The sequence below is a fragment of the Rattus rattus genome, chromosome 2, assembly GCF_011064425.1.
Source record: "Rattus rattus isolate New Zealand chromosome 2, Rrattus_CSIRO_v1, whole genome shotgun sequence".
NCBI lineage: Eukaryota > Metazoa > Chordata > Mammalia > Rodentia > Muridae > Rattus > Rattus rattus.
The window spans coordinates 229,103,231-229,124,004 of NC_046155.1; the positions used below are offsets into that span (position 1 = coordinate 229,103,231).

General features: G+C 41.0%; 1 protein-coding gene across 2 annotated transcripts in view; it reads left to right on the forward strand.

Annotated features, from left to right (window-relative positions):
• Nucleotides 1-1,182: 1,182 nt before the first annotated feature.
• Tab2 (TGF-beta activated kinase 1 (MAP3K7) binding protein 2) overlaps nt 1,183-20,774 on the forward strand; it is a 47,280-nt gene continuing 27,688 nt past the window's right edge. For both annotated transcript variants that reach the window (XM_032894997.1, XM_032894996.1), the window contains exon 1: nt 1,183-1,584. The gene's annotated coding sequence lies outside the window, so the exon portion shown is untranslated. The remainder of the gene's footprint in view (nt 1,585-20,774) is intronic.

The following is a 20,774-nucleotide window of genomic DNA, read 5'->3' on the forward strand; positions in this document are numbered from 1 at the left end:
GAAGGGCTAAAAGTTTTTAATTGGAGCTAAACGCCAATATTTTCGGTATTTTTAAAAACTGAGTGTGAAAAAGGAAGTGAAAAGGTTATATTTAAGTGTTTAAAAAGGAGGCTTTAAAAACAATAAACTTCCACACTGATAATAGAATAATAAAAATAATAATAAAATAATAAAAATAGTCCTTCGGGATTTTTCTCGGTAGTATGAATTTCTTCAAGGAAGAAACTGGCAGCGATATGCACACTTTGAACAGGGTCAGAAAAAAAAAAGCCTTTTTGTTTTTGCCATATGAAAGCGCCAAGATTTTCAAATAAATATTTTACGCTGTGAGAACGTTTGAACACCCTCTCCCCTCGGGAAAACGAAACACATCTTCAAGAAGATAGAAACCTGAAGTGTCCCCCTCTCCCCTCGAAGCTAAAGTGTCTTTGGCTCTGCTTCTAGGACTTCTAGGAACGTGCAGTTAAAATCGAAACAACTCCCTTGTATTATTTAGGTCATTTTTCTCTCCCGTTCTCCCACCCCCATTGCTGCTCAAGGAAAAGTCGAGCGCCCGAGCCGAACACCGCTCTAGTCCCGCGGCTCCCAGGAAGCGTCCCGCAACGCCCGATCTCAGTCCGTCCCGCCTTCCCTCTCCGGTCGCACGGAAGCCCGCGGCCTGAGTACGGCCGGGCTCCAAGGGGGTGTGTCCGGCTCGCAGGCCCTCAGGTCCCGCAGGCCCCGCAGGCCCACCTGCCCCGCGGCCCGCCAGGGCCTGCAGGGTCCCGCCCGTCGTCCCGAGCTGGGCCTCTGGCTCGCTCGGCTCGCACAGCCCGCCACCCGCTTCCGGACCCGCGAGCCCCTCGGCGGCGCGCGCACGGGTCGGCGCTCAGTTTCTCTCCCTCCCTCCCGCCAGCGCGGTCCGTCCGAGCGTGAGGGACTCGCACTGTTCTCCTCGCCCGCGCCGGGACGCGTCCCCTCCAGCCACGACGAGACGGGCGTGGGGACGGCGGGTGGCGGAGGTGGGGCGTGGACAGAGCATCCCCGCCACCCGGCGGAGGGAGGCCTCTTCACGGCCGCTGCCTCAGATCTCGCGGTGTTTGCGGGCCGCCGCGCCGCCATATTGTGCAGCCGTATTTTGATGCGGACTGGGCTGGCGGAGCCGCGGCGCGAGCTAGCGAGAACTGGGGGGGTGGGGGGAGGGCAGGCGAGCGGCCGGGGGGTGGGGGCGGAGGGAGGCAGGGCGGCCGTGCGAGCTGGAGCGGAGCAGCGGGCCGCGGCAACGCCGCCCGGGCCATCGCTTTGATTCGCGGCAGGCGCCGGCGGCGGGGCGCCCCAGGCCGACCCCCTCCCCTCCCCCTCAGCCGTGAGCGGCGGCGGCGGCGGCGGCCGGAGGGAGTTGGCGGCGGCGGCCGGGCGGAGGGGGCTGAGCGGGGAGGGAGGGAGGGCTGAGGTGTCCCCCCTGCCGGGTGGAATCGGCGCTGGCGGCGGCCGTGGTGACGGAGGCGGCAGCGGCGGCGGCGACGACGGGGGAGACGGCTGCCCAAGTGGGAGAGGCGGCGGCGGCGGACGAGGAGGAGGGGGAAGCCGCGGCGGCGGCGAAGGGTAAGCGGACGGCGCTGCGGGGCCTCGGCGGGATCTCCAGCCCGGCTCCCCGCGCCTGCACTGGGTCGGGGTCCGGCTCTACCCGGCGCGCGAGGCCCTAGTGGGGCGTCCGCGCCTTCCTCGCCTCCGTCACCGCTCCGCCCGGGTCCTGCCCGCGGTGGCGAGGCGCAGGGAGGCCCCCCAAGTCCTGCAGGGAGGGTGGGGGCGGGGAGCCTGGGGCCTGGCCTGGGCTCCGGGGCGTCGGGGGAGGGGGACCGGGCCTGCCCTGGAGCCCAGCGCCCGGGAGAGCCGGGGGTGGGGGTGCCTTGCCCCCGGCCCGCCCCCAGGCCTGTGTTCTGGAAGTGGGAGGGAGGGAACCAGACGCCTTTGGGGGAGCCCAGGTCTGAAGAACGATGACTTCGGGGCCCGCGAGTTAAGGGAGAGCCAGGGAAGTTAAGAGCAGGGTAAAGAGGAAGCACTTCGCTCCCTTTCCTTTCCTATTTTGCTTTTCGGCAGTCTTCCTCGAAATGGGGAGCACTCCCCACTGTGAATAGGTAGCCCCCTTAGAGTCCATCGCACTATTCCGGTTTTCTTGACCGATTCACCAGACCGACTGTGAGACAGCGGTTGAAATCGGGAGGCTTAACGAGGGTCTCTGGGTGTTGCTGACAGGTGACAGGTGGATCTGTCTGTTGCTGATGCTGTAGAATTGTTGGCTCAGAGCTGTAGACGGAAAGTGTCAGGGAGCTTGAGTTTGTATTTACGTGTTTGGCCAAGTTTTCATTCCATATATAGTATATTTGAGATGCTAAGTTTCCATTCAAGTCAGCTTAATTGTTATGGAGGAATTCTTCAAATGTTTCTGATAAGAGGGGTTTCCAGGAGAGTGAAGGAGATTTGCAGCCACATGGAGCTTTTATTCTAGTCTCCTTAAGTTCTGGTTCCCCAAAGCACTGCAGGCTGTTGGTAGATGGGTTTTATTCATTGGAAAGTTCTTGGACACAAACGCAGTATTCGAGGCAAAAGCCAGGCACGCTAGCTTTTCATCCATTTTGTCAGCTCTTGGTAAGTTAGTGAAGTGCCAAATCTTAGGGTTAGGTTGATTGCCATTTTATAAAGGAATTAGTTTGTGTCCTAGCATACTCAAAGATGTTGCTCATTATGCAGGTTCAGATTTTGCCAGGAATTTCACTGGGTACAGATGAGACCTTTTTTTTTTATTATTATTTGCTTGTAGTTATGACTGTTTACCACATTTTGTACAGGAAGAGTTTTGACAGCTTTTCAAAAACACCCTTAATGTCTTTGTAAAAGTGAATCCATGATTACTTTTAAAATTACATAACTTGAAACCTTTTTGAAACCATACGTATTTGTAATAAATGATCAGTTGCTTTTTTCTTTTACTATATGCTTTAGCTAGCTACTTTAATTCGAATCCTTAGGGGAAAAAATTCAGATTCATGAGTTGAGCTATTAACCAGATAGTCCAGGAGGAATTCTGTAGCTTTTAAAACGTGTGTGGAATGAGTATGTTGAATGGTGGTACTATTTGTATATTAACAGGAAATAGAACAAAAATTCCAGTGATTCAGAACCTCTGCTTGCATCCTGCAACAGTGTGTAATAGAGAGTGCTTTATGTTTCCAGTCTTAAAGAATCAAACTGAAAGTTGAATATGGTAATTATTATGTTAGCCACTGAATATATGCCATCGTTTCAACTTTCTTTTTTGTTTCATCAAATAGCTTTTTCTGAGTTAGAAATGATTTCCAAAGGAAATGTTCTCTGTGACTTCTCATAGAACCTGTGTTTGTATAACTAACTCATTAATAATAAGTAGATGAAATGATCAAAGGTAAAAATGATATGCTTCTGGAAGAGCAAATTTTAAGCCAACCCCACCTGATTGAGGGAGCCACCTGTTGTTAATCCTCTGTGGAAAGAAGTGCTTGCCTTTAGCTAAGGATATGGTAAGATATGTAGTTAATGACACCTAGTAAAATGAGGCAAATTCTGCGTAGTCAGGTGAGCACTGCCCAGACTCCCAATTATGTCCATATTGAGTGTTTCTCTGGCAAAGGTCTTAACATGATTGGTTTTGTGCCTTGACAGAAATAAAAGCTTCATTCTGCTTTTAGGTAAGGAAAATTCCCAAAGAACTGGTTAGAAATCAGTGAGCCACCTTCATTTTGAGAAATAAGCATAAGGTATAATGTAGGTTGCTTGAGTTTATGAGGTATATGATAGAAAAGCTTCTGTAGGATGAGTTTTCTAAAACTGAAGTTACACACACTAAATGCTTATTTTTATGAATATCAGGATACTTTAGAAAAGATGTTTTCCTTCCTATCTTTTTTAAAAAAGTTCCAGGAAATATTTATAACATAGATTTCATTGTATCTCTGCTTGGCCAGATTCACGTGCCCCAGAGAACAGCAGTAATGCTTTTGTTTGGATTGACTTATGCCGTCTTTTTTAATAAGAACTCTTTAAGCTCAGGATTACACAGTAGTAGAGACAGGTGTGATGATCGATGCACTGCACAAATGGGGAGAAAGATGCTAGTGGAGGATTGGTTGAACAGAAATGTGGGTAGTAGATATGCCTGCTAAGTATAGGGAAGGGGTTTCTGGACTGCACCAAGGAGATTTCTTTCTTTCGATGGGTGCTTACAAACTGTGTGTGTCTTCACTTAGTGCTGTATCAGATGGTAAGAAATTTGGAGATACTGACATACCAGTATTTTAATATTTTAAGTCCTAATTATTCTGATCCTTAAAAAGTCAAGAACACACACTCAGAAAAGCAAAATCCCTAAGTACTCAGAGTTACTAGGTACTGTGCATTCTCCTTGGTAAATGACTAAACTCAGTTGTGAGCTTGCTAACAGAGGCCAGGACTGAGGTAAAGGCTCTATCTTTCTGGGTATCCTCATCTCAGAACAGCCTGTTTGTTATAGTGGTGCTTTACCCACATTCACCCTTCTAGGTTTTGTTTTGTAAAGGAAATGGGAGGGGAATTACATGTTTCACTTAGATTCTCTTGACTCGGAAGTTCTAGCCAACATGTTCATGTTTGAAGATTTCTGTAGGTATTTTTAGGTTTTGCCAGTTTAAAAGCATATCAACCCAAAACTTAATTTATGTAGATCCTTACCTCCATCTTCCAGTATGTGACTGCTTTATTGACCTTGTTTATTTTGTTTGTTTGAGACAGGGTCTTGATTTGAGCCCTGCTTCAACCTTCTAATTAGTGCTTTCAGGTGTGTCCTTGCCCTCCTTCAAATTGTAATCATCAGTTCCATTTCAGAATCTTTACTATACACATAGTATTCTGGGTACCAAGTTTTCATTCACTTTTCAAGTTTTTCTTAAGCACTACTAGTAGTGTCTGGGACACCTAGATCCTGGAGGTGCAGTACTGAACAGAGAAAATTGTCTGTTCTCATATAGTTTACGTGTCAGTAGTAGACGACATAATAAATGAGTAAAATGTGTCTGGGGGAAACACATGGGAAGAAAGCAGGGAAGCTGAGCAGTGGACATTGTTTAATCATGAGTACCAGTCTGAATTTCAGAAAATAAAACTATCCAGTGACATTTTTCTTAGACTAAGAATATCCTTTATAACTTGGAGACAAAATTGTATTTGTGTTTCAGAATTACAAATTGTTACAGAGTTTCAATTAGTAGGGATTTCCTATTGTTAGTACTTTAGAAAGCTACTTTGTGACTCAGTAGAAAATTCTGGAATTTACCACCCTTGTTTGAATCCTAGTTTTGGCCACCTTCTACTTTGCCACTTGATTTAGAGCCAGTTATAATTTCTTAGCTTCTCTATTTTCTAATCTGTAAAATAGATTGGCTAAGGTTTCTGCTGATTAAGTGGTACATTTAAATACAAGTTGTATACAATAGGGTGTATACAATAGGGTGTGGATAAATTGTGCCATTTTTGTTTGCTGCCTTTCTGGAGCTCTGCAAAATAAACATGGCAGAGGTGGTAAGTGCAGCATGTTCTGCCAGCACTACTGTGTGGACATCGTTAAGTCCACATTTCATTGGCTACTTAGAGCAGCCTTGCCTGTAGTGCAATGTAAAGGACTGTCTGTCCCTGGAGCTTTCTGGAGAGTTGATTTGTGTCATCTCTAGTCTAACACAAAAGGACCATTACAGCTTTCTGGTGAAGGAGCATTATGGGCCTGTCATCTAGCCTGATAAACTGGATCTAAACACTTTGACAAATGGACAGCAAGGACTGAATAAAATGCCCATTTATGCAGACACTTGAAACATGTAGCACAGTACATGTATGGCATGTAGAAAATGTAGAGTAATAATAGTCACTGTCAATTTTTCTCATTTATTGTATAAACAAGACTATTTCATACACTACAAAATATTAAGGAAAACATTTGTAAAGATGATATGTGCAGCTTATGAATGAGATTTTGAAGAAAAACAGAGTAACCATTCAAATCAAATCTTTGTAACACTGGGAGGTGATTACATTGAGCTCCTCAAGTCAGAGCATGGCTTCCTTTCCTCTCTGCCTTCCTCTTGCGTTGGGGAGGGCATGGCCTGGAGCTAGGAGTTCAGCTGACAGAATGCTGAGTGGTTGTAATGGTTATCTTTGTTCCACCACTATTATTTGTGTGTTTTTTGAGATAGGTTCTCAAAAACCTGTGCCAACCAGCTGGCTTCGAACACACAAGAACCTGCCTGCCTCGGCCACCAGAATGCCAGGATTAAAGGCCTGCTCTGTCATGTCCTGCACTACTACTCATTGTTGGTAAACTCCTGTGTCAGAAAGGTTATGGGTTACACTAGACTTCAGTGTTGAGTGTATGGTATGAATTTTGCTTCGTTTTGTGGAGGAGGTTTGCCGTGTACCCTAAGTTGGCCTAGAGCTCACTGCAGTCCTTCTCTCTAATGCTGTGATACAGAGAGAAGCCTGGCTGAACTTCTAGTCTTAAACACAGCCTAAGTAAAATCTTATGTTTTTTAAGTCTAGCAAAACTTTTGAGAAAGAATCCTAAAAATCTAAAGAAATGGATTAATTATATTTGCAGCTAGGTGGTTGGTTGTTAACTCTTAGGCTGTTGACATGAATGTGGAATGGGTTGATAGTACCTCCTCCTGCCTGGAGAAACAAACTCAGTGCATGCTAAGCAATGGGCTGCCATTAAGGTAGCACTCCAATCTTTTCTTTGTGTTTTTGTTTTGGGACAAGGTCTAGCCAAGTTGTTCAGACTGACCTCTTTACTTGTACTTAACTGCCCCAGCCTTCAAAGTACCTGGGGGTCACAAACACGTGCTACCACACCCTGTGGGATATAGCAGCTTTTAAAGGCAAAACAAAAATAATTCATGTGTAATTATATACCTTAACTAACTTAAAGGTTGTTTATTTAATCCCTTTAAGGCAGTTGATCTGCACTCACTTTATGAACTAAATGGCCCAGTCATTTGCTTCCATTCCTGACATGAGAGTAATGGTGTTTGCACAGAAAGGGGAAAACCTCCAGCACTCCCTTTAGCAGTGACCATTCTCTGTATATTTAAATGTTAACATTGGTTGGCTTTCTCCTGATGCATGCTGTCCTTTACCTAGAGAGCTGAACAGGCCAAAAATCCATAAGCCATTTACACAAAGTATTTCTTGAGTTACAGAAAGAAAAAGATTGATCAATAGGATCACTGGGCCAGAGAGCTGGCTCAGCAGGTAAAATTGCCCACAGCCAAGCCTGACAACCTGAGTTTGATCCCATGGACTAACTACAATGGTAGGAGGGAGCCTATCCTACATATTGTCTCAGACCTCCACACATGCCATGGTAGGTGCATGCACTCACAGACAGACCTAATAGTGTAAAGACAACCAAAATAGCCCTCAAAAATTATGTATTTCCAGTCTGTTGAAATCTGGCACGCTATGGTCTTATTTGGGAGATAAATGAAGTGGCAGTCGAGGGTGATTCCGTGGATTTTATTTGCCAATCAACTATGGAGAAGGCCCCGGGGCTTCAGGAAGAAAGTCTGATTCACAGACAGGTCCAGCAGAGGAGAGCAGAAGTAATGTAAGAATGTGCGCTCTATTATTTGCCTTATTAAAGAACATGGCATTCTTGTTTCATAAAGGAACAACAACAGCAAAAGAGTGTGACTAAATTAAGGCCTTGTAGTTGAAGTCCCAGAAGCTAGTAGAGTGGAAAGGTCCATGGAGGAGAGAAAAAGGGGAGGAGAGGATGTAAAGAAATGTGAGTTTAGTAGAACTGTGTGAATACTGGTTATTATTAAGAGAGTTATTCAAAGGCATGGGTCCATTATAGGGTAATTTTGATTAGTGAATTCTTCCTAGTTTGTTACTTGAGGTATTGAACAAGACTATAATTTTGAGTGTTAGCATTTTACTCAATGTATTTGCATTAATGACTCTTCATTTGACCTTTTATGTATTAATGCTGACTTTATAGTGTTAGCAGGTTTGAGCACACCATGTTGGCTTCCTCTCTGTTAAAGTTATACCACTGGTTGTATCAGTACACAGGCTATGGCAGCTCAGTAGGATGGTTTTTTTTATGACTTATCAGTGAGAGAATATACTTTGGAATAGAAATAACAATTTCATTTGAACAGTTTGGTCTTGCAGAACTACTAGTCAGGGAGTTTTTTAGGCAGAGAAGTGAAGTCTGAATCCTAATGAACTGTTACAGGTGTAGAGAATTAAGTCACCTGATTTAATTCCTCTCAGAAACTGGGGACAATGTTGCTTTTGAGTTGATCTGTTTGTTAACTTGTCAGATTGTCAGTCTCTGTCATAGCAGTTAAGTGCCTTAATTTCAGTGTGTTGGAGATTTAACGTAAAAGGATCTGGCTTTAAAACCAGTCTAATTTCAGATTACTCAGAGATAGTAAGTACTGTTGTTTAACTGTTATCACTGGAGTTCAGTTGCTGTTATCATTCAAACTTTTTAAAAGTTTATTATTTTGTATTATGTGTGTGGGGGTGTTGTGTTGCCTAGTTTACACAGTAAGCATCACTATATTTTTGTGTTGTATTACCTAGCACAGTCTCTACCTGGAGCCTAGTTGGCGTCAATGAGTAGTAGCACCAAAAACGTAAAAGGAATCCTTTACCTTTTAAAAAAAGTCAACTGTATATAAAGCCTCTTGTATAGATAGATATTTGCTTCCATATTCTTTTTTTGGTTATAAATCTAGTCTTTAAGGGGGAACCATCTTTCCAGCACTACTTTATTCTTGATGTTCTGTAGGCTGTGTTTTTGTTTTTATGTATATAACATTTGTATATTATAGGTTTCCATCAGTGCTTATCATCAGTAGTTATAGCTATAGAGAAGTAGGCAATACAGGCCCAAACAGTTTAGATTAAAAAATTGTTTAGAGAATATCTGTAATCCCAGTCCTGAGGATGGAGGCATGAGGATGTAGAAGTTCAAGGTCGTCCTTAGCTTTTGGTGAGTTTGGAATCCAGCTTGGAATACATAAGACTTTCTCGGGGGGTGGGGGAGGAAGAATTCAGAACAGATTACATGTTCAGTAAAGCCACTGAGCACAAACATATTCTGTGTATACACGGAGGGTGACTGTTGGTGTTCACTCTGTGACTGGCATGTAGCATATATGTACTCAAATTAAGTACTACTCTGCCATCTTACTGATGATTTCCCAGAAAGTGGAAAAATAAATACAAGTGGAAATGGGGATTTCAGAAGAAAATTCCCACTTCCACATATGGTGATTCTGCTTTCTTACATATAAAAGTATACTTGCACACTTAAAGATTTTTAAGCTGAAGTGATTGGTTGGTCCGAGTGAGACATCCTCATTCTCTTCATGAGATTTTCCACTTGTGAACAGTGACATAGATTTGGAAGATGACTGTCATGTACTACTGTTGCAGTTTTGAAGTGGAACGAGAAGTACCTTTTGAGAAAGATACTGGTCCATGGGAAAATTGAGCTAGTGATCTTATAACTAAACTTAGGTGCTAATCAGTATTTCAGTATGTTTATAGTGCTACACGATTAAAGGAACCAGAAAACACTTCAGGTCTTATTTGCTTCAGTGACACACCTATGCAAAGAAACCTTTGAGTTCTTCTATGATGTCTCATTCCTATACTTAAAAAAAAAAAAAATGTTACCCATAGATGTATTGCAACTCCTTATACAGTGACTAACTCAGTAGTTTTAGATTCCTGCCGTGCACCAGGTACTTACTGGGTGAAGGGGATAGACAGATTTCTAAAATGTCACTCTTGTTCTAGAGATGTTTGCAGAAGAGTGTGATAGATTATGACAAATGCTGTAACTGGGTTAGGCAAATCCCTTTAGGAATCTCCTGGAGGGAATGAATGCCTGATTCATTCAGTAGGCAATTAAACAGCCCAACATAGGAGAGCTTGCACTCAATCTCAGAGTTAGAAAGACACAGGTTGCGGGTAGAGATTTCATTTCACTAGAAAAAGGTATGCCTTAAACATGGAGGTAGGAAGGTCTATACATTGTGTAGAGTTCCATGACACATTAAGCTCTAGTGGTTGGTAAGATAGAGACTTAGGAAGAGCACAGAGTATGAAGAGATTTGAGTACTCTGTAAAGAACACTTTGACTTCGTCTTGTGGCTGATGGAACAACAGTACTTAAAATTCTAAAAAGACTGGCTACAGTGGAGAGAGTACTTTAGGTAAGTGCTGGGTTGGGGGAAGACAGGCTTTGTGCTGTTTTAAGGTTGACAGGGATCAGAATTCAGACTGAAATTAAGGAGTGGGGTTGGTAGTGGACTTGAGGGGGAAAACTGAGTGTAAAGTTAGAGGTAAAGGATTACATATTCTTGGATTGAGTTCCTGCTGATCCTGACAACATTCGCCAATACAGAACAGACCGAGGGAACGATGAAGTTTGGAAGTTTAAGTTTTGTGTAATGGTTTTAAGACTCCTTTGCAGAAGGAGAAAGGACATGATTTCTGTTTATATGGAAGAAAACAGACTTTTGTGTAGGTAGTATTTAAGCAGGGATTTGAATATGAAATGATGGAGGTAAGTGTTTCCAAATATAAGATAGGGCAATTGCAGAGACCTATGTGTGGAAACCTTTTTGTTATCTTCCAGGAGCTGAAAGGCCTTAGGAGCCTAGTGAGGGAATGAGAAAATAGGAAATGATATCTAAGTGTGTACATTCCCTGTAGATAAAACTTAATTTGCATTTTCTTTACATCTTAGAACATGGTTTATTGTTACTTGTATAATCAGTCATAGTTAGAATAGAACTTCTTAATCATCATTAAGAAACTCTCATCTTGTTCCTTTATAGTCTAACCATTTCCTTCAACCTTAGCCCCTGACAAACACCAATTTGTTCCCTAACCACACTAGTTTTATCACTGAGAGTTGCACAAATGGAACCATGCATTATGTTATTACCCTTTGAGATTAGCTAATAACCCTTGATCCATGCAGATTGTTACATGAATCAGTATTCATTCCTTGTTAATACCAAAGAGCATAGTACTGTCAGGATGCACATCCTGACATACACTTTTTAAAACATTGATTAGTTTGAAGGACTTTGGGGTTTCCGGTTTGGCATTGTGAAAATAAAGCTGGGGGCTGGGTGTTGGGTGTGCACATGAGTGCACCAAGGTGGGAAATAGTGAATCAGTCTGTTCTTCTCACTGAAGCAAAGAATTCCGAGGGTTCCTCACTGGTCTCTGTTGCTGGACAGAAGTACCACTTTTTACAAAAGACACTTTGCCTATTTCAACAGAGAAGATTAATGATTGGAAAAGGACTCTTCGCTTCTTGAAAGTAGTCAGATTTTGTATAGTCACTTGAGCAGGTCGCTATCATTGTCACGAACAACACATGGATGTGGCCATCAGGACAGGGAAGTATACCAAATGGTGGATATTAGTTACCACATGGCATAGAAAATCTATAATGTTCCTACTAGGCCTCAGAGATGTGGCATATTGATGTGTGAAAGGGGTGAGGGCATTCAGGTACATATGTAAGGGCAAGTGGACATATGTAAGGGCAAGTGGACTGGATACAAAGAAGGGGGGGCAATCATTAAGGCTTTTAACATTGAGTTTGTGTATGAAATACAACACAACTCCCAGCCTAATATTTATAGCTTCAAATTAGAGAATCCAAAATCCTTCAGATTAGTATATGATAAAAGCATAGTACATCCAGCCACAGTACAGTTTCAGTATTAACAAGGAATGAATTATTGGTACATAACACCATGTTGTTGGATCAAGGGAATTAGAAAAGGTATAGAATAGGTGATTCTTCTTTGACTGTTGTTTGGTGTGAGCTCCTTTCCAAATCATATTTCATTTCCTTTAGTTTCTAAGGTTGTTGGTTGGCTAGCTGGCCGGCTGGCTGACTGTCTTTCCAGACCATTTTACATTGTACTTAGAAATGGACACGAATCTGGTTCATCTGTATTTTCACCAGCACTTAATATTGTCATTTTTCTCATCTCAGCCAGCCTAATAGGTAATATCTCATCATAGCTTAAAAGTTTTTTTATTTTGATGAAATCTAGCTATTATTTCTATTCATTTTATCTTCTGTGGATTGTTCCTTTTTTGCTGACTCTCAGAACTCATGTTCTCAAGTTTTTTTTCCTATTATAAAAGTTTTCTAAATGCTTTTGAATGTGTTATACAGAGATGTGTCATCTATTTTGATTTAATTTTTATATTAAGGTCTGGTGTTTGGGTTGAATATTTTCGGCTTGAGAATAAATTGAATTGCTTTTACAACTTTGACAAAAGTGACATGGCTGTAATTACAAGGGTCCATTTCTGGATTTTCTATTCTTTTTTCTTTTGATCTGTCCTTCCCACTAGTATTACACTATCTTGATTGCTGTAACTACATGGTAAATTGTCAAATTTCTCTAACTTTATTCTTTTTAATTGTTTTGGCTATTCTTTTTCCTTTTCATATTAAAAAAGTATCACTGGGATTTTGGTGGGAATTATATATACTACACTTGTAGGTCAGTTTTGAAGAAAATACACATTCTTATTAACTCAGTCCACAAGCATCTTTCTCTACTTACTTAGTTTTTTATTTCTTTCCTCAGCATTTTGTAGTTTCCAGTATTCAAATCATAACATACTTTGGTAGATTTATACCTAAGCCTTACAAGCAGTTGTAAATTATATTTTAAATTTTGCCTTTTAATTGTTCATTGTTAACATATACCAATATAGATGATTTCTGGGGATACATGTTGTGTTCTGAGACTTTTGAAAACTGTTTAAATAGTTCTGTGAGTTTTCAGTGTCCTCGTGAGCCCAGTCCATTTTCATTCCTTTTCAGTTTGTATGCCTTTTCTTTCTTGCCTTACAGCTCTTGCTAGCTATTTTCAAATCTCAGGATGTATTCAGTCTTTGATCATGAGGGACATGTTGGCCGAAAGGTTTTCATAGGTGCTATTTATCAGTTCCCTTTCTAGTTCTAGCTGATTAAAATTTTTTATCATGATTGGGTCTTAGACGATGTCATACTTTTTATACATCGTTAACTGATTACATGGTCTTCTTTAAACAGGTAACTCCTTTAAAAGCATTACTCTGCAGTGTATGGAATACATTATAAAAATAGAACAAAGATGCAGGCAAAGAAAATGATGGAAAAATTATTGAAAATGATTGCAATGGTCCAGACGAGAGGCAGGCAATGGTGGCTGGAACCAGGGTAATAACAGTAAAGGGTGAGAAAAGGTCAGATTTTGGATGTGTTTCAAGCCCTGTGTGGGCAGGAACTGCTGATGAATCGTATGTGAGGCATGAAAGGGAATTCAAGAATGACTCCCAGGGGGGTGGCCAAAGCAGTTGGAAGCATGGAGCTGCTGTGGCTGAGCTGGGGAGAGGAGGGATGGCAAACGGAGACTGGCTAGGCAGGCAGGCAGGAGCTTGCTTTTGCACACATTTGCTCTGAAATGCTTCTAGACTGAGAATTTGTAAGATCAAGTAGACAACTCATTCAATATTTAAAATGGAATTTAGGCATGAGATTGAGGCTAGAAATAATCTTTGTCAGTTGAGGAAATACAGATTTGTTGTGAATTGTAATTCCTTTCTGTTTAGTACACTTAGTGTAGTAGCAAAGTAAAGAAGTTTGTAAAAGTGTGGATTTATCACAAACAGTTGGATATCTGATGTTAAGGACACCAGAAATTGTACAGTTGGGAAATTATTTTGAGGATGGATATTTTAAAGATTACTTTTATTTTGAACCATACTTATTTGGTAGATGAGTGGTTCTAATATTACTCACCTAATAATAGTTCTTTACTAATAATTCAGAGCGTTGTCCAAGCCTTTATAAACTGAAGTAGTCCTGTGAGTATTTTGAAGAGCTTGACATGAGTAAGTCCTCAGATGGTATTCTCTGACAGCATTTCTTATACGTAAAACCATCCAGAGAGACCGTGAACCCGGGATGTGCAGTAGCTGACAAGGAGAGATGCAGCTCAGACTTAACTGGTGAAAGGAAAGCATGAGCCTTGGGACATCTTCTGGGTCCTACTCAGATTTGCTTTATACTTAATTAACTTCTGGAAGATATTTTTAAAACATCACTTTTTTTTCTGCTGTAACTTATCATTAGCTCTAATGATACTTTCTTATTGGTGATTTATATATGGCTAACATTGCTTTATTGATTTGTAGGGTTTGCCAAATTGTTATAATTGCCTTAATTTATCAGTACTTTGTAATAGGTTGTTTTAAACATTTTCTTTTTCTTTTGGAAAAGGGAAAACTCATTGAGTGTACTGCTAGGATACAGTGGGCATGGCAGTAACAGGCTGCCCATCTCGGTCCTCCTTTAACACTATGTGCTTTAACTCCTTTAGCACATAGGCTATTAGTCAATATTTGTAAATGAATGATGCACACAGCCTACCAAGGTTTAAAGCTAGTACACTTACTTGACTTTGAAAACAAATGCATTTAAGAGTCCAGGTTACACTTGGTCATCTTTCTGAGTAGGAGACCTTGATGCATTTAAATCTGTATCTCACTGCTGGAGAATGCACCATAACACCTTCACCAGCCAAAGCCAGTAAAGCATGTGTTTTACTTTGTGCTATCATTTTTCCCTAGTGGTAATGGGTCTACAGATTCATCTTCCTTTTGTTCCAGAACATTGTTGAATGGATTACACATTGCTAATGATAGCCTGGGCTCATTGAATACATAGTAGCATGTCTCTTAGGACTTTCTGTCTAGTCCTCTCTGTTTGCAGGTGATGGCAGAAGTAAGTATAGGCTACACTTTTCTATGTCAGTTATTATACTTGTGAAACGTTTACATATTCCTTTATTTTGAGCTATATAAGACAAAAACACTGTGAACCTTTACTGTTCTGTTGTACATTTAAATAGCAGGAAAGTGAGTGATTTTTAAGTACTATTCGAGCATAGATGCAAATGTTTATGTAGGCTAGAGGAATACCTCTTGTGAGTAAGGAGTCTATCCACTATGGTTTTTGAGACAAGATATCTCACTGGCTTGGTTTACCAATTCAGCTAAGCTGGTTGCACATAAAACCAAGGGATCCACCTTTTCTACCTCCTAAAGCCTGGGATTACACAGGTCACCACACTGTATAAATATCCTTTTTTTCTTTTCTTTTCTTTTCTTTTTTTCGGAGCTGGGAACCGAACCCAGGGCCTTGCGCTTCCTAGGCAAGCGCTCTACCACTGAGCCAAATCCCCAACCCATAAATATCCTTTTAAAAATACCTGTACTAGGGATCAAACTCAACTGCCTCCAAATGAGCTATCTACTGGCACTAAAGTATTTTTATTTCCAGTTGCTTAGTATGTGTATGGAGTACTTTTGTACATGATCTTATCTGTATATACACTCATATACAGATAAGTACAGTTTATGACAAACCAATAGGATATATATGATGCTCTCTAATATTGGTGACACCAATATAAGAATTCTTAGTGACCTGGTTTAAGTACTGGGAATAAGAGAAAATAGCTATATAACAACTCGTATTTATTTTAATGCTGTAAATGAAACAATATGTGATCACCTGAACTAAGTGTCTGTTTCCCATGATTATTTGCAGCATTAAATGACCAAGCACATTATAAATCATTTGGCCAAGTACCTGACACTTACTGTTATTAAAGCCTTAAATTTTCTCATTTCATTTGGTTTTCTTCTTTTTTTTTTTTTCTCTAAATAGTGTCTTATTATATAGCGTAAGCTGGCCTTGGATTTTACAAGTGTTGTTTGTAATACAGGGATGAACAGGTATAGGTGCTTGATGCCAGTTCTTTTGTGATTTCATGTAGCTAACTGTCTTAGTTAGGGTTTCCATTGCTATGAACAGACACCATGACCAAGGCAACTCTTGTTGTCAAGGACAACATTTAATTGGGGCTGGCTTAAAGGTTCAGAGGTTCAGTCCATTGTCAAGATAGGAGCATGGCAGCATCCAGGCAGGCATGGTGCAGGGGGAGCTGAGAGTTCTACATCTTCATCTGAAGGCTTCTGGAAGACTGGCTTCCAGGCAGCTAGGTCTAGGGTCTTAAAGCCCATGCCCACAATGACAATGACACACCCACTCCAGCAAGGCCACACCTCTGAATGGGGCCACTCTAAGTCAAGCATATTCAAACTACAATAGCTACTTAGTGGAATTTTGGCTTTCTTTTTTTTTTTTTTTTTTTTTTTCAAAGTTGGGGCCCAAACCCCGGGCCTTTTGTTTGCTTGGCAGGCGCCCTACACCTAAGTAAAATCCCCAATCCCTTGGCTTTCTCAATATATCTTCTGGTATTTGAAATTGCAAAACAAAAGTCTAATGTTAAGAACATTTTACTAATTTTGTACACTTTATATATCAATGTTGCAAATAGACAGTGTCTATATTTAAACACATGGTCCATGTCACCAAAGAAGTAGAACAATACAAGGAAAATAATGATTCATGCTGTTTATTGGTTCACAGGAACATTATTAATTCTGAGTATAGAGCCCATGAGGACTGAACTGGGAGGACTCAAGAAGGAGGTCAGACTAGAGTTGATTATGAAGAAGTAGTTTTAACATGTGTCAAAAGTGGAGAAATTGCATTCTAAGCAACAACATTGCTCACTGAGGGAAGAAAGGGGTTTGAATGTGTTCAGAAAGCCTGACTGGATTCCTAAGAATATAGGGACTGGTGGGAAATAAAAATAGATCAATTTTAAGAAAACAAATAATAATAAATTCTGGCGAGGATACATGCAGATGGGAATGTAAGGTAGTCTAGCAACTATGAGAATCAATGTGAAAGCTCCTCAAAAACCTAAAAATAGATCTACCATGTGACTCACCCAAATCACTCCAGTTTCTGCCCAGACGCCACGAAGTCAAGTCACAGAGGTACAACAGAGAAATGGATAACGCAAATATGGTGTATGTCCACAAGTGGAATGCTTTCCACTCAAAAGGATGGAGTTTGCAGGCAAATGCATGGAAGTGAGTGGAGCCAGTTTCAGAAAGACAGATACCATCTACACTCTCACTTGCAGATGTGGTAAAAAATACATAAAACCACCTATTTGTCTGTAACATAAAAGTAGATGTAAAACAGTGGTGGGAGTAGAGGACTGACGGAGAGGGAAAAGAAGTGGGAAGACGGGAATGTGCTCAGTGTTCAGAGTGCACTTGTGTAAACATGCCCTTCTATAACAGGGCCGTGGGTGGTGAATATACGCAAGGATTTTTTTTTTGAAACTTAAAAAAAGATATTTAAAGTAAGTAAATTTAGCAGTAGGTGAATATAGCACAGGTGGTAGAATGCTTACCTAGCATGCCTCAGGCCCCAAGCTCAGCATAACATATAAGTCATGCATGGAGATGCACATCATAGTTATGCCACTAGGGAGGTGGAAGCAAGAGGGTCTGTCACCCAGAGAGTTTGAGGCCAGCTTAGAATATATGACACTCTGGCTTTTTTTTTTTTCTTTTAAAGGAACATTTAATAGATTTTAAATCTAAATCACATGACCCTAAAGATACCTAAAGATAGGATTCGAAGGAAAGATGCATGCAGAAGTGAAGGGTTAGGATTTTATGCAGTAGAGCACAGTAGTGTCCACAGGGCTGTTTCTGTTGCATGAAATATTTAAAAAAGGAATCCATGCAAGGCACTGGCAGACAGACTGGCCTGTTCTTAGCCCAGCAGACTCACCTCTCACATCTCCAGCCATCCGCCCCCTGTGGTTAGCTGTCACAAATCCCCATAACCTGGTAAAATCAAAACTCTAATTTATCAGTCAGATTTATATTAGTAAATTCTCAACCCACAAAACACAAAGAACTCAAAACTTAGTTAATAGGAACACAAGCTGCACACCTAGGTGGGGCAGACGCACCCTACTTATTACTTAATCATCTAAGAGATCCCAATACTTACGGCTCTCGGGACTGTGTGGTTCCCGCTCCTCCTCCTCCTCTCCTGTAGGTTCCCTCTCGTCGTCTCCTCTCCTTCCCTTCCTCTCTCCCTGTACTCTCTGTACTCATCTCTAAGTCTCCCACTGCCCAATCACAGGCCCTCGCCTTATCTGCTGCCTGTCCTCGCCTACATAGAGACAGTGATCCACATTTTCATCACCATGTTTCCCTATAATTGTGTATCTTGTGCTTTTCCCTATCTTCTCATCTCTGGTGTAACCACTGTTCTCAATTCCAGTATCAATCTGTATTTGGACGTGTCACATTGGACCTGACAAATTACATTTTCAAAATAACATTAATGTGGGTAGTTTATGCATTCATAACCAAAAACTAAAGAGGGAATCTGTAGCCTTCTTGATCTCTGATGTAGAGACCCAAACTGGAGAAGGCATAGGAGTGGATTTTAGTGGCAAGCAGGAAAGGAGGCTAGTGAATATTGTTTCTTATTTGTGTTGCTTCAGTTCCTACACTGCTGCTGTGGTTTCTTCTGTGCTCCTTGTCTTCCTGCTAGATAGACTAAAGTGTGAGGGCAGTTTGAATAAGTTGCTTTGTGAATTAGTACTTGATAAATGACTTTCAGACTTAACTGGCAACTTTGGTGTATGCATGTGGCAGTGTGTTTAAAATGACTAAGACTTCTACATGCTTATAGGTTAAAGGGAGCTCCTGAAGAGGGAGGGAGGGAAGTATGAAAGGATCTGAACTCACAAAATGCAAGGTCCAGTCTTAGACATTCACTACAAAGAGTAACCAGACCTTGGAAACTTTAAACATTGAATTTTTTTTTTTAACTTAAAGCCTCAGGTAACTATTTCACAACATAGGGAGGCAAAGGTAGACTTTGAGATTCTTTACAAAGTCATGATAGTAAAATAGAATAAAAGACTACAGACCAGTCTCAGGAAAGTTGGTGGAAAAAAAAATACTTAATGAATCATCAAGTGGACTCCAGCATTACATCACTGTAACAGTACTGTAGATTAACTAATGGTAGTGCTGTGCACTGGCATGGAAAACCTAAAGGGTATCAAAAAGTGGAAGAGTTCTTAGTAAAAGAAGAATAGAGCAATATTCCTAAAGTTTTCACATCTCAGACCAGAAACCACCATTTTGTTACTAGAAATGGAAAGATGCTAGAATTCCCATTTTAGTATTTAGAAAAATGCCAAATTCCTATTAAGAAGTCATAAATCAAAGCCGTAAGACCTATTGTGATGGATAAACTTGGAATTATAAATTCTTCATTTTCAGGTTATTTACTACTCCTCCTCAATATTGTATTTCCTGTTATCTTTTAACTGTTTTCCTATTTCCTGAGGTCGGAAGCTTCCTTGAAAATATTTTAGATATAGGAATGTTATCTATAATTGCATGGGAGACTAAGGCAAGAGGAGACTTGGCTGTGCAGTGCGCCTGCCTCATCTCCCGCCATCCTCTCTAGCCCCAACATCACTGTTAGCTAACACTGTCCTGGAGAGGCTCCTAATGCAGTGAGACCAAAAATGAGTAAGTAAGCAAATAAAGGCAGGTGTGACTGGAAGGGAGGAGGCACGTTTACTATCTAATACTTTATACCTGGGACAGACAGCCAAGGAAACAGGCTGAGGTGTCACTGTGATGCCTAGATATAAAGTCATGGTGCCTTTTCTACAGTGTCTCTCTCCCTGGGAGTCTCTAAAGTAGGGAGTGTTCTCCAGGAGAACTAGTTTACAGGGAATCTCTCCTAACCTCCCCCCCTTCTGAGGAATATACAAATAAAATCTCTCCTTTCTGAGTGACATACTTCCATGTACATTTTTAAAAACTATTTTGAAAGAAAGTTGTGCTGTGAATACATCTGAGTAACTGTAAGGAAATGTTTTTCCTAAATTCCTTGTGGCTGGTGACACTTGCTTTATACTTGGTAAATGGCAGAGGAGCTGTAATCTGATCTTAGAGCCATATTTGGTAAATAATAATTTTCAGTGGAACCCACTGTTCTATCAGTAAGAGGGAAATTATTACCCATATGTGGTAGAAAGCTATTCTTTTCTTTAGCTGTATAAAAATCAAGTTATATTGTGGATTAATTAAGTTCTGACTCCTAGAGCTAAGTTTTAATAAGGCTGTTGGGACACCTATTTTCTACTTTACTGGAAAGGAGAAAAAAAAATCTTGTTTTCTACCAACTATCTTTGTATCCTTATTGTAAATTGTTACATCTTTGTTTTATCGTCATTGTGAGAATTGAACTGTCTCATATATTCATTCTTGTAGTTATTCTGAAGCCAGTATTAATAAATCACTTACATCTCTTAGAATGTGATGTACTTTTATTACACCTAAAGCTTACTAAACATGGCCATTGCTTTAGTATTTATGAAAATGAAAACCTAAGTTTGCCTCCATGGTCAGAGCACAAATGAAGCAAACAGAATAGAATATGTTTCATTTTTTAGTAATACAAAACAATGTATTATTGGAAACTTGATATGCAGCAGGCTTTGGGTGCTTTGTGTACACAGTGAAATTTCAAGGCAACCCAGTGGAATGAATAACCAGTTGTCTGCCGGTTGGTAGAATGGAAACTTTGAATGGGAATATTTTAATTCAAGGCCATATTGAAGTGAGATTTGAAGCAACTCTCCTGTCCTCTGGGGCTCTTTTCCCTATGCCACGCCATCGCAGAGCCTGGAAAGCTTGTGTTTCCCACC